The 13,853-nt window shown below is 39.0% G+C and overlaps 1 protein-coding gene across 1 annotated transcript in view; it reads left to right on the plus strand.

The window, feature by feature from the left end:
* Positions 1-13,853, plus strand: part of RNF20 (ring finger protein 20) — a 1,863,764-nt gene that overhangs the window by 640,395 nt on the left and 1,209,516 nt on the right. The gene's annotated exons all lie outside the window — the stretch shown is intronic.

Here is a 13,853-nt window from a genome sequence, read left to right on the forward strand (position 1 = left end):
CTAATTTCTTTGCGTCTGTGTACTGCAATAGTGGACAAATGTCCTTCCTTATTCACTGTTTACATACACATTTTTTACTTACAATTTAAGTTTTCCTCCACCCATGTATTAAGATCACTGTTAAATAAAAATATAATAAATGTGTCCTTACTTTTTAGCGATAGCTAGGGAAGAGTCACCTTTCTCAAGAAACTGCCTCATTGTACGAGGCGTTGATGACTCGAACGAGTTCATTCAGATCGATCACATTTCCCCCTTCCTTCTGTTTGATACCAAGTCATATCCCATCAGAAAAACTGAACTGGACAAGCCTTGTGTTGCTGACATTGCCCCTCATTGGGCAGAGATGGCTGCACTGCTGATGGTCACCAACACCCTTACTTAGAGAATGATGACTGTGTTGCAGAAGATTACACACTTTGTGAGCTGACCCGATTAATGAGGCCATCGATGATATGACTGCATGTCTTTTCTCCCCCAGGTTCTGTCAAGGTGTTTACAGACAATACCACGAGGTTGTGGTATGTCAGCAAATGGATGGGGGGGGGGGGGGGGGTTTGGGCAAAGTCTTATCATCTTTGCCTTGCCAGTTAGCACCTTAGTATGGAAACTAGCTATCCAGTACCAAGTGACACTTCAGGCAGTTTATATTCTTTCAGTTCAAAATATTGTGGCACAGTCTGAGCAGGCCCATAATTTAACCCCACGAATGGATGCTTCACATGGATGTTTTTCTGGATATTGTCCACCAGTAGGGTACTCCTCAAATGGATCTTTTTCTCTCCCCACTGAACAAACAACTTCCTGTATTTTGTGATAGAGTCCTGGGTCCTCTGGTTTGGAAGGTGGACGCCCCTTCTTTTTCTTAGAAGGGGATGCCTCTTTACACCTTTCCTCCCCTTCCCCTCATTACAAAATTCCTGTTCAAAACACAACAGGATGATTTTGCTGGTGACCCCATTTTGGCCAAGGCAGCATTGGTTCCCTGTTCTTCTGCAGTGAACCAAGGGCAGTCATCACAAGTTACCTCACAGGGTGGTCCTACTCACACAAGACAAAAGGGATCTCTCATCCATCCCCACCTGTCCACTCTTCAACTGACACCATTGGGTGACACAATTCTGATTTCACAATAGACACCGTTTTCTGAGGACATATTTAGGGTCCTGCAGGAGGCTAGGCAACCCACTACTAGGAAATCTTACTTATCCAAATGGAAAAGGTTTTCTGTTTGGTGTCTTTCTCGTAGCCTGGATCCACCTTCTGTGGCTGTTCCTTTATTTCTCTCTTGTCTCTCTGAACTGCTCAGTGCTGGGTTGGCTTATTCTTTTAAGGCCCAGTTATCAGCAATCTGTACTTGTTTGCATTTATCACCTTTAGCTTCTAGAATTGAAGCTAAACAATTCATTAAAGGCTTCCTTCTTATTAGGCCTTCCAGGAAGCCTGCTCCTCCTTCTTGGGATCTTAATTTTGTTTCAGAAAAATTGACTGAGGCTCCTTTTGAACCTGCAGATTTGGCTTCCTTGCTGCGTTGCTCTTGGAAAACTGTATTTTTGTTAGCCCTTACTTCTGCCAGACGGATGACTGAGCTTCAAGCCATTATGTCTTGCCCTCCTTTTTTTGATGTTTCATAAGGGCAAGGGTGTCCCTTCCTTCCTTCTAATCCTTCTTTTATGCCTAAGTTGATGAATGAGTTGTCCCTTCATCAGTCTCTTCATTTGTCCACTTTTTTCCCTTCTCCTCAATCTGCCAGTGAGAAGGTGCTGCACGCATTGGATGTGCATAGACAACTCAGATTTTTTGAATAAGACTTTTCTTAAATCTGATCAGCCCTTGTTTCCCTTCATTCTAGGTCCTTAGGATTGGCTGTGTCCAAGTAAACTATTTCTTCTTTGATTTCTAAAGACATTTATTTTTGTTATTCCTTTCATGCTAAGAGCCTTCCTTCTGCTAAGGCTCATTCTACTAGAGCTGTGGCTTCTTCTGGTGCATTTTTTGAGGATTTGGATACTAACTTTATTCTTGAGGCAGCTACCTGGACTTTTGTGCATACATTTACCAAGCACTACAAGTTGGATGGACTTTCCAGAGCTAGAGGTGGTTTTGCTAGGGCCATCCTTCGTGGGTTCTTAGAGAGCTCTGCTGGTTCTTCCACCTGAGCTTTGGCACTCTCCCTGTTGCAATGAATACTGCAGCAGTGAAATAGAAGGACATACTACAGTTGTCTTATGATCTTACCGTAACAGTAGATGTCCTTCTCTTCACTGTTGCAGTATTCACTCCCTCCCTCCCTCATCCCCCTGGTCCTTTTCTCTTCTAGATGTACTGATTACCTCTATGCTCCTTGGACTTGTGTTCCTACTTGGACTCTCAGTTCTGAGGATGAGACATCTGGATGTCACCTTTGTACCCAACACGAGGAGCATACATGTGACTGTGGCATACCTTAGAGCAACCTAAAGATTGTGGTATGCTGGACGGACGTTGGGACGCCCTTGGCAGGGAATCCCTATTGTAATGAATACTGTAGTGCTGAAGGGAAGGAAATCTACTGTTATGGTAAGGATGAGATCTTGCACAACTGTGCATTCTAAGTGTGTTTCCAAGGAGGGTACTAGTATCTGAATCTTCTTCTTTCGGCTGCTCCCATTAGGGGTCGCCACAGCGGATCATCTGTTTCCATTTCTTCCTGTCCTCTGCATCTTGCTGTGTCACACCAACCACCTGCATGTCCTCTCTCTCACCACATCCATAAACCTTATCTTCCTGTTACCTGGTAGCTTCATCATTAGCATCTTTTTCCCAATATACTCTGCATCCCTCCTCAGCACATGCCCAAACCAACGTAATCTTGCCTCTCTGGCTTTGTCTCCAAACCTTCCAACCTTGGCTGACCCTCTAATATACTTATTCCTAATCCTGTCCACCCTCGTCACACCCAGTGCAAATCTTGACATCTTTAACTCTGCCACGTCCAGCTCTGACTCCTGCCATTTTGTCAATGCTACTGTCTCCAACCCATATAACATAGCTGGTCTCACTATCCTCTTGTAGACCTTCCCTTTCCCTCTTACAGGTACTCGTCTGTCACAAATCACTCCTGACACTCTTCTCCACCCACTCCATCCTGCCTGTACTCTCTTCTTCACCTCTCTTCCACACTCACCATTACTCTGAACTATTGACCCCAAGTATTTAAACTCATCCACCTTCGCCACCTCTACTCCTTGCATCCTCACCATTCCTCTATCCTCCCTCTCATTCACACACATATATTCTGTCTTAGTCCTGCTGACCTTCATTCCTCTTCTCTCTAGAGCATTTCTCCACATCTCCAGGGTCTCCTCCACTTGTTCCCTACTCTCACTACAGATCACAGTGTCATCTGCAAACATCATAGCCCACAGGGACTCCTGTCTGATTTCGTCTGTCAACCTGTCCATCCCCACTGCAAATAAGAAAGGGCTCAGAGCTGATCCTTGATGTAATCCCACCTCCACCTTAAACGCATCTGTCACTCCCACCGCAGATCTCACTGCTATCACACTACCCTCGTACATATCCTCTACCACTCTTGCATACTTCTCTGACACTCCCGACTTCCTCATACAATACCACAGTTCCTCTCTAAGCACCCTGTCATATGCTTTCTCTAAGTCCCCAAAGACACAGTGCATCTCCTTCTAACCTTCTCTGTACCTCTCCATCAACACTCTCAGAGCAAACTTTGCATCTGTAGTGCTCTTTCCTGGCATGAAACCATACTGATGATCACTAATCATCACCTCCCTTCTTATCCTAGCTTCCACTACACTTTTCCCATAACTTCATGCTGTGACTGATCAGTTTAATCCCACTGTTACCACAGCTCTGCACATCACCCTTATTCTTAAAAAATCGCTACCAAAACACTTTTTCTCCATTCCTCAGGCATCCTCTCACTTTCCAAGATAACAGTCTAACTAAAAACTCCACTGCCATTTCACCTAAACACCTCCATGCTTCCACAAGTATGTCATCTGGACCAACAGCCTTGCCATTCTTCATCCTCTTCATAGCTATCCTTGCTTCCTCCACTGCACTTCATGATTCACTATCTGCACATCATCCAACCTTCTCTCCCTCTCATTCTCCATTCATCAGCCCCTCAAAGTACTAGTTCCATCTGCTCAACACACACTCCCCGCTTGTGAGTACGTTTCCCTCATCTTTTGTCACCCTTACCTGCTGCACATCTTTACTAGCTCGTTCCCTCTGTCTAGCCAAACGGTACAGGTCCTGTTCTCCCTTCTTATGTCCAACCTTTCATACAACTTTTCATACGGCTTATCCTTATCCTTAGCCTTCGCCACCTCTCTTTGCCATGCACCTCATCTCCTTATACTCCTGTCTACTTTCTTCATCTCTCTGACAATCCCACTACTACTTCTTCGCCAACCTCTTTCTCTGTATATCCTCCTGTACTTCCTCATTCCACTGAATAAATCTCAGAAATGAAAAAGCTGTGATTAAGGAAATTACTGAAATTCTTCTCACAAACCTCAGTGCTACAGAACGATAAGACCTTGGCAGCACCAATCTCAGCATCTTTCTGGAGTCCCCTGAGGTCATTTAGGTCCATGGGTTTTAGCGGTGAATGAGCCTTGTACTTTAACAGCATTTGTATAAAGTTCTTATGTCTGATTTAGACTTCATCTTATTGCAACTTGTTAATTATTGTTTGCTAGAGTATTTCAGTATCGCACAGGAAATTGCATTAAAGCAGCAGAGACCAAGTTTCAGTATGTTTGTTAGATAGGCATCATTCTGTGGATAGAAAGCAGTGGTGCAGACATTTACAGATACCTGAGAAGATTCAAGAAGGTAGAGAAAATTTTTCCACTGAATCAGCTAGTGAACAGGGAGGCAGTTCCCTGTTGAAACCTTGAGACTTGCATTGCTGAGTCCTGTCAAGACTGCAGGGGGAAAAAGACTGGAGAATACTAAATATTGAACATCACTTTTTTCCTTTAATCTTGTTTCTTGCCGTAGGACCAAGCCTCCCCCCACACCCCTTCCCCTACACATGCACTGAATTTGTACATACTGACTCCAGTATTGCCATACTTCAAAGAAAAAGGAATATTCCAAGAAGTGATAATTTTGGACTTAGTACTGTATATGCAAGTCCATGTTTTCAGTCACACTTTGTCTACATTTTGAGACTCGGCAGTGAGAGAGCCGAGATTTTAAACAGGGTTTATTAGGTCTCCACATTCAGAGGTCAATATCATCACATTGCTACACATTTCAAGATGTTTTTAAAAGGTGTGCTTATACACAGACTGTGCACCTAAAAATAAGCAGGCATAGTGTGTAAAGTGTAATCAAATTGTATGTATGTAACTCATCTAAGGTGGGCCCTGCTAATCTTCCTTTTTTTACATGTAACGAGGGTGGAATGGCTGCCCCTTTTGTATCTTTATCCATTGATAAGAATTCTTTCTTTGATTATGATGGAAAAAGAGGTTTATGGTTACTAAGTCAATATGAGAAAAACTTATCTAATACCTTAGCTGTTAGAAAACAATTCAATGGCAAACGTAGCCTGGGTTCCAAAAAGGATGAGCCTGGTTGTCCGTAAAATGCAGATTTAATATGTATACTCTTAAAACATACAAAAAAATAAAATGATAAAAAATCATTTGTAGCTGTGCTACAGGTTAAGCGCTTTCATCCACCCACTGTGGACTTCATCAGAATGTGTAGCACTAATCCTTAATTAGTTAAATAGCGTTTATGACGCCATTCAGAAACTTCACTTATTTAAAGCTGTATGCAGCCTATCTGCTAAACATACTACTATGCTTTTGTGTAAAATATCTACAACTTGCATGTTAACTAATAACTATACACATACATTAAAAAACAGTCCTATTTATAACAAATGTACATACATGAATGGAACAATAAATTACTACACATTTAATTTCTTTACTTCATAATCTTGCCTCTAATATAGGTTTAATAGATATGTTGTCATTTAATCTTGGAGGTGTTGTGGCATCAAGCAATAATTGCCACTTTATTTCTTTGTCCCAGTATAACTTTTATATTACCACCTCTAGGATTTATCTTTACCTGCTCTAAAATACCAAATTTAAAGTTGTGATTGTTCCCACACTTCTCAATATGTCTGTGTAAAGCATTATTAGTGTCTTTTTTCTTAATTCTATACATATGATCATAAATCCTGTTTTTAAGACATCTGTCTCTTTCCCACGTAGTATCCAGAACACAGTGCATTTAGCCAAGTATATTATATGTTTGGTGTTACAATTCCCTGTTGTAAATGTTACTTTAGTATTATAATTTCCAAATACTATGTGGTCATCCATCAGTATTGCATGACATTGTCTGCATGTCCCACATTTACTTGTGTGACCTTTTTTATAATAATTGTTATTCAATCCTTGATTTTCTAAATTATATTTCAAGTTTCGGCCAGTTTTGTGAACAAAATTTGGTGCTTGTCCTACCATTTGAGAAATGGTGTCATCTGCTGTTAAGATGTTCCAGTTTTGTGAAATAATGCCTTTGACCTGGTTAGTATATGGGCTGTATTCCAATATGCAGGCATTGTCACTAGAATGTAATGTATTGTTTTGTAGCAAATTTTGTGACAGCCCTACAACCTAATAGGGGTTTATATTTCTTGACCCATTCACTTATGATATATCTGGTTGTGTCCTGAATTAATTCTTTTGGATATCTCTTTTCTTTTAACATTTGTCCTACATAGTTAACCCTCCCATACCATGTCATCATATTGTGATGCCATTCGTGCAGCACAAATTCATTGCCCTTTTAATATGTTCTTCACTTGGCCTCTTGGGTGGTTACTAGATTATTCTAAATATGCATTACTAAATATTTCTTTCCTGTGCATACACGACTTAAACCCAGTAGTAGTGTGACTTATAAAAGTATCCAAATAAGCTGTACTATTTGGGTCATAGCTATATGTAAATTTCAAGTAAGTACTAGAGTTATTCAAATACTCCATAAATAGCTTAAATTTATCTAATGTGTCATCCCACAAGATGAATATATCATCCAAAAAACATGTGTACTACCTTATACTTTTCTTATATTCGCTGTTAAGTACATAAGTATCCTCCCAGTCCAGCATGACCATATTGGCATAGATGGGAGCATATGCTGCGCCCATCACCACTCCTCTAGTCTGCCTGTAATATTCCCCTTCGAAATATATGTAATTGTGATCTAATACAATAGACATACATTCAAGAATAAGACTGATATATCATCCCATTCCGTTCCACCATATTTTCTAATGCTGTCACAGAAGGCATCTAAGCCTTCATGTTTAGGAATACAGGAGGAAAGATCAAGAACATCAGTAGTGATATATATGAGTTCACTTTTCCATATAGTCTGTGTCAGACTTCTTAAGAAGTCCCAAGAATCCTTTGTAATATGTGGAACTTTTTGATAAATATGTTTTAACCTTCTGTCTATCATTACACCTATAGGGAATGTCTTAGACTTGCTTCCTGATACTATAGGCTGAAGGGTGGATTTAGAATGTTTTTGTGTTTCTTGTGTAAAGAAAAGGGATATCCAAAAGAATTAACTCTCAACACAACCAGATAATATCATAAGTGAATGGGACAAGAAATGTAAACCCCTATTAGGTGTAGGGCTGTCACAAAATTTGCTACAACAATACATTAGATTCTAGTGACAAGTCCTACAATTGTGCCTGCATATTGGAATACAGCCCATATACTAACCAGGTCAAAAGCATTATTTCACAAAATTGGAACATTTTAACAGCAGATGACACCATTTCTCAAGTGGTAGGACACACACCAAATTTTATTCACAAAACTGGACGAAACTTGAAATATAATTTAGAAAATCGAGGATTGAATAACAATTATTATAAAAAAAGGTCACACAAGTAAATGTGGGACATGCAGACAATGTCATACAATATTGGTGGATGACCACATAGTACTGGGAAATTGTAATAATACTAAGGTAACATTTACAACAGGGAATTGTAACACCAAACATATAATATACTTGGCTAAATGCACTGTGTGTTCTGGATACTACGTGGGAAAGACAGACAGATGTCTTAAAAACAGGATTTATGATCATATGTATAGAATTAAGAAAAAAGACACTAACAATGCTTTATATAAAAATATTGAAGTGTGGGAACAATCACAACTTTAAATTTGGTATTTTAGAGCAGGTAAAGATAAATCCTAGAGGTGGTAATATAAGGACAAAGAAATAAAGTGGCAATTATTGCTTAATGCCACAACACCTCCAGGATTAAATGACAATGACAAACATATCTATTAAACCTATATTAGAGGCAAGATTATGAAGTAAAGAAATTAAATGTGTAGTAATTTATTGTTCCATTCATTTATGTACATTTGTTATAAATAGAACTGTTTTTTAATGTATGTGTATAGTTAAGAATATGTAAGGTGTAGATATTTTACACAGAAGCATAGTAGTATGTTTAGCAGATAGGCTGCATACAGCTTTAAATAAGTGAAGTTTCTGTTTAAACCCAATGGCGCTAAAAGCTCTATTTAACTAATTAAGGATTAGTGCTACACGTTCTGATGAAGTCCACAGTGGGTGGATGAAAGCGCTTAACCTGTAGCACAGCTGCAAATGATTTTTTATCATTTTATTTTTTGTATGTTTTAAGAGTATACATATTAAATCTGCATTTTACGGACAACCAGAGTCATCCTTTTTGGAACCTAGGCTACAGTGTTTGCCATTGAATTGTTTTCTAGGTTGTTTTTGTTGGGGAATCGTTACAATTTTATTTTTATTAGTTACCTTAGCTGTTAGGGCACTTTTTGCACAATTTCTTAAACAGAATTAATTTTAGAGCAGATACAATAATGTTTACAGGTGTGTGTCGCTGTCTGTGTGTGTGTGTGTATGCATATATATATATATATATATATATATATATATATATATATATATATATATATATATATACATATATATGTGTGTATATGTATGCATATGTGTGTGTGTGTGTGTGTATATATAAAATCCTCTCCTTCTCCCCCCTCCCATTTCCTACACTATTTCTTTTCCCCCCAAACTTCCTATCAATATCTAGACATTGCCTCTTTTTTTTGAACAACTATTATCCTTTTGTTTTTACTCTCATATGTAGTAAACTTTAGAGCTCTATTAGTGCAACTCTTCATGTTTCATAATTTTTTTCATTTTGTTTTTCTCTTTATAATTTCGTATTTGCACTTTTTTTTTTTTTTTTTTTTTTTTTTATAGTTTTTTTGTCCTGTATGTTTATCTTTGCTTATGTTTGCTTGGGGGCTCTTTCCCCTTGGGTCTCCACTGAAAATGGGTTGCTTAATGCAATGCATATAGTTAATAACCTTTTCTGTTTTACAGTTAATTTGTATTGTGATTGTTATTTAATTTTTGTATATTGTCACTTTTTCTTATGTTTTCTGGGGCTTTTCCCCTCGGGTATCCACTGAAAATAGGTTTGTTTGCAAACTCAGTTGGACTAACCCTGTTAACAAATGTGCAATAAATAAATAAAATATGGAACATAATACAGTACAAAGTATGTGTGAATGTATCCTTATATCCTTATATGTATTACGTGTGTGACACACACGCATAAATGTAATATAGATAGGTGTAAGTTCAGGAACTCTTATTTGTACCAATGCTTTCTGTCAATAAAATACCACAGCAAATATGGACTTGAGTCCATTAAGTAAATAAACTAATCATTGAACATGTATAGTGACCAAAATTAAACAAATTTTGAGCCTGAATAAAAAAACATAGTCCAGTAGTATTAACCTAGGCACTTGCTAAGTTATTAAATTAATGTACTCATAGAGTTGTATGACAGGATCAACTCTTCGAATCCAGTAAGTAATAAAACTTAAGTTAAAAAAAAATAATTTTGCCTCTGACCCGTCACACTATTTAAAGGAGCAGCCAAGAAATTTTAAGCCACAAAATAATATTACAGCTCACATACAGGTCGTCTTCACACTTGCCAGAAAACCCACAAGTTTTAACATATGCTGTAGATTCCTCACACCTGGAAGTTGAGATCAAAAATCCCACATTCAAAATGAAACAAAGTGCTGCAGCATCCCAAAATCCAGTATTCACAAGTCAATAAAGGAAATTTTAATGTTGTTCTTTCAGCTTTTCCCAGTTAGGGGTTGGTACAGCAGAACTCCGGTCCGCTAATGTTTGGTGGTAGATTTTTACGGTGCCAAGTTGCCAGCCTGACCCCTAACCTTCAACGAAGGCACGCCCATTCACACATGTCTTTTAAACGCCACTCGACCACGAGGAGGACATGCAAGACTCCACACAGAAGGCGCTCCAGCCGAGAATCTAATGGGAGAACCTCTTGCTGTGAGATGACAACGCTACCGCTGCACCACCGCGGCAACTTTAATAAGACGGTATAAAACCAAGCTCACTCTTGAGCATGCCAGAAAGTCTAGCCTAAAACTAGTTTTGATTCATAATGTTGCAGACTGTACCTTTCAATTAAAACAAGTCCAGAATGCCAGGGAACATGACAAATCAGGTCTGATATCTAGTAAAATGGTTAACTGCAAAAAAGAGCCAGATGTTAGAGCAGTATTCCTCTTACATGCTGCAAACAATAATAAGCAAACAAGGCAAGTCCACAATTGCATGTAACTTGATGGTAGGTGACGCAGCTGGAAAATAATGAAAAAGTGGTAGGACAAACTGCAACAAAACATTCTCTTTAACATTTTGTATGTTGCAAGTTGTATAAATCATGCAATACATGTTTGTGACAACATAGAATTTGGTGACAAACAGTATAAATAAGGAAATAATGACATGCCAAATAATTGTACAATATTTGTGGTGCCTGAAATTAAAAAAAGGTGGAGAATCATTGTTGTAGTCAAAGGGTGAAAGTAAAAATAAGCTGTAGGAGTTGTCTATTGTCAGCCAAAACCTTCATCTTTAATTATGTATCAGCCTCAGACTTCCCTTCTCCATTAAATCCTTAGAATGAACATATAACATTGTAGAGCTTTAAACATTTGTGCAGTGTAAAATAGACTGCATCTTGTTCTGTATTTAGGTATGTGTCCAGCTCCTGTTTGCTTCTGATGTTTAAAGATGAGGGAAACCAAGCTTAATTATTTATTTGTTGATTTCTGAAGTTTAAGAATGCAAGCTGAAATCCTCATGCTTCTAGCCAATTTTGCCAGTGGAAAGGGAGAGAGATGAAGCTCTGGTCATATCCTTAGGTGACACAAGTTTGATTAGTGTCTCAAACACCTCCTGGAGCTTGAGGGAGAAGTAGAGTAACAATACATTGCATGCTTGTCTCTTCTTCAGTGGATGTTGAAAGTACTTTGGGCACACAGCCAATTTCATGAGTGCTAGTGATGATATGGGAATTATGACGACAGCTGGTGCTGCAGTACTTGGGTGGACAAGTAGACTCGCTCTGCCATGTTGTTTGGTATGCTTCCCTTCACAGTACCATTGCATAACATCTGTTTACATTAGTCTAACATGTTGTAGGAGGTATCTCTTAAGTGAAAAACACTACTTGTGACATTGTGATAGCCATGGCTTCTCCTTTTCTGTCTGCTGACGTTGGAAACTCGTATAGCCTAATGGCCATGAGGTCTTCCCCTCTGGAGGGATGAGACTTCACCTGGTGAAGGGATGCAACCTGGGGGCCCTCCCCAGGATGCTGCGGCCATAGAGAAAGATAGTTATGGGAGGGAAAATTAAGTATTTTAAGTGAGCAATCCATCCTGCATATGAGTTGCATCTGACAGCTGTAGTGACCCCGTAATAGGTGCTGTCATCCGTGAAGTTAACTAGAAAGTAGGGAGTGGCAGTTGATTCTTATTCTTTCGGCTTTTCCCAGTTAGGGGTCGCCACAGTGGATCAAGTGTCCGCTCATGATTAGCAGTGGAGTTTTATGGTGTCGAGTTGCCAGCCCGGTATCCAACTTTCCACAGAAGGCACACGCGCACGCACTCACTCCTAAGGTCAATTTAGTGTCCAATCCACCTACAGCATGTCTTTGGGATGTGGAGGAAATGAACACCCAGAGGAAACTCACGCGACCACAGAGAACATGCAGAGACTGCACAGAGGGCACCCCAGCCGCAGACCGAACCGGAAAACCTCTTGCTGTGAGGCATCAATGCTAACCGCTGCACCACTGTGGCACCCTGGGAGTGGCATGAATTTAACCAAGCCCCTTGTGGATTGCATGCACACATAGGAATGATTGTGCATCACCAGTCAGTGCACTAAAAATAAGTCATGTGGGTTTTCTGAAGATACATTGTACACCAGAAGGACAAGCAAACTCACTTCAGATGCCGCCCAGCTGGTAATCAAACTGGGAAACCTGTTACTGTGCGTAGATAATGCTACTCAGTGCACCACTGTGCCATCCAAAGCGATCACCTGCTGGTTAAAAAAAAGAAAGAAATATCCCTGCAAGAAATTTTTCCACTACTTTTCTCTGTAATTTTTTTTGAGTTTTTTGGTTAATTACAGACAGTAGTTTTACTGTGATGCCATTAAGTGTTATGAAAAGTTGATCCTTGAGAAAGTAATTTTTGTGTAACAAAGGCAGGTTCTGTTAAACAAATTTGAAATTGTATATAGGCTCAGACACCTGACATTAATTCATTTTAGGGATTTCTGGAACACTGTGGTTATAGCACAGTGATACAGTAAATGATGCAATAACTCTAGGCCAAACATTCTATTGAGAGGAATTTTCATGTGTTTGCCACATGTGCAAAGGCTTACTGTTTTAATTTGTTAATTTGCTCATTGTAATGACACATTTACAAAACACATCCATTTGTTCCCTGGTGGGTTTAAGGCTAGGAGGATGGGTCCCCACAGACCGCTTTTTAATCCTTTACCTATCTCCATGGCAGATGAATGTAAAGTTGAAGCTTCTATCACAGCTTGCTGTAATCTTTGATGGCTGACCTTGTGCACTTAGCAGATCCTTTGTAGTTCCTTCTGTGTCCATTGAGATGTCAGAGCATCAGGAACTAGGAATCCTCTCCGTTTTTTTCTACAAACTCTTCAGTTACTCATTTGGCACCCAAACCTCTGTTTGCAGTCCTGTCATGCTAATGAACACCCTTCTCATGACTTTGAGCCAGTAAGGAGTCTTGTTAGTTGGATTTATGTTTGAAATAGCAGCCATATATTGTGACTACATGTGGTCTTCTTGTGCTGTTCACTAGTAGTGAATTCATTATATGCAAGTGTCAAGGTCTGTAATTACATTTATTTTATTTATTTGCTCACCTGATAGCTGCTCTGATTTGAAGATCATTTTCTGCTGCAACCCAAGGCAAAAGCAGAAAGAAAAGTACATACAGGTACTAATTAAGAAAATGGGTCAAAATTAGTCTTTTCCTTTGGACATACAAATTCAAAAACAAAGTAGAATATAAAAATATATGCAGTTATGCAGTCATTGGATGAACTCTGCTGATTAAGTGGCCTTTGAAGCATTGGGCAATGAAGGATTGTAATCTTTATTGATGAACTGGTTATAAATGAACTTAAAAGTATGTGAAGAGTGTTTTTAGTGTTTAACAGCTGTTATGCATTTTTGTGTCAGATTGATCTAGTACAGCTTTTGTTTTGGCTAATGTATTAATGCATATTCATTTGCTATATGATGTGTATTACATTTCTAGTCATTCCCCATAACATGAGTTCAGTTGTTTAGAGTCCTCTGAAACATTTCATTTTAA

Source organism: Protopterus annectens, chromosome 9.part0, assembly GCF_019279795.1.
Source record: "Protopterus annectens isolate FY-2018-M chromosome 9.part0, PAN1.0, whole genome shotgun sequence".
Taxonomy (NCBI): domain Eukaryota; kingdom Metazoa; phylum Chordata; order Ceratodontiformes; family Protopteridae; genus Protopterus; species Protopterus annectens.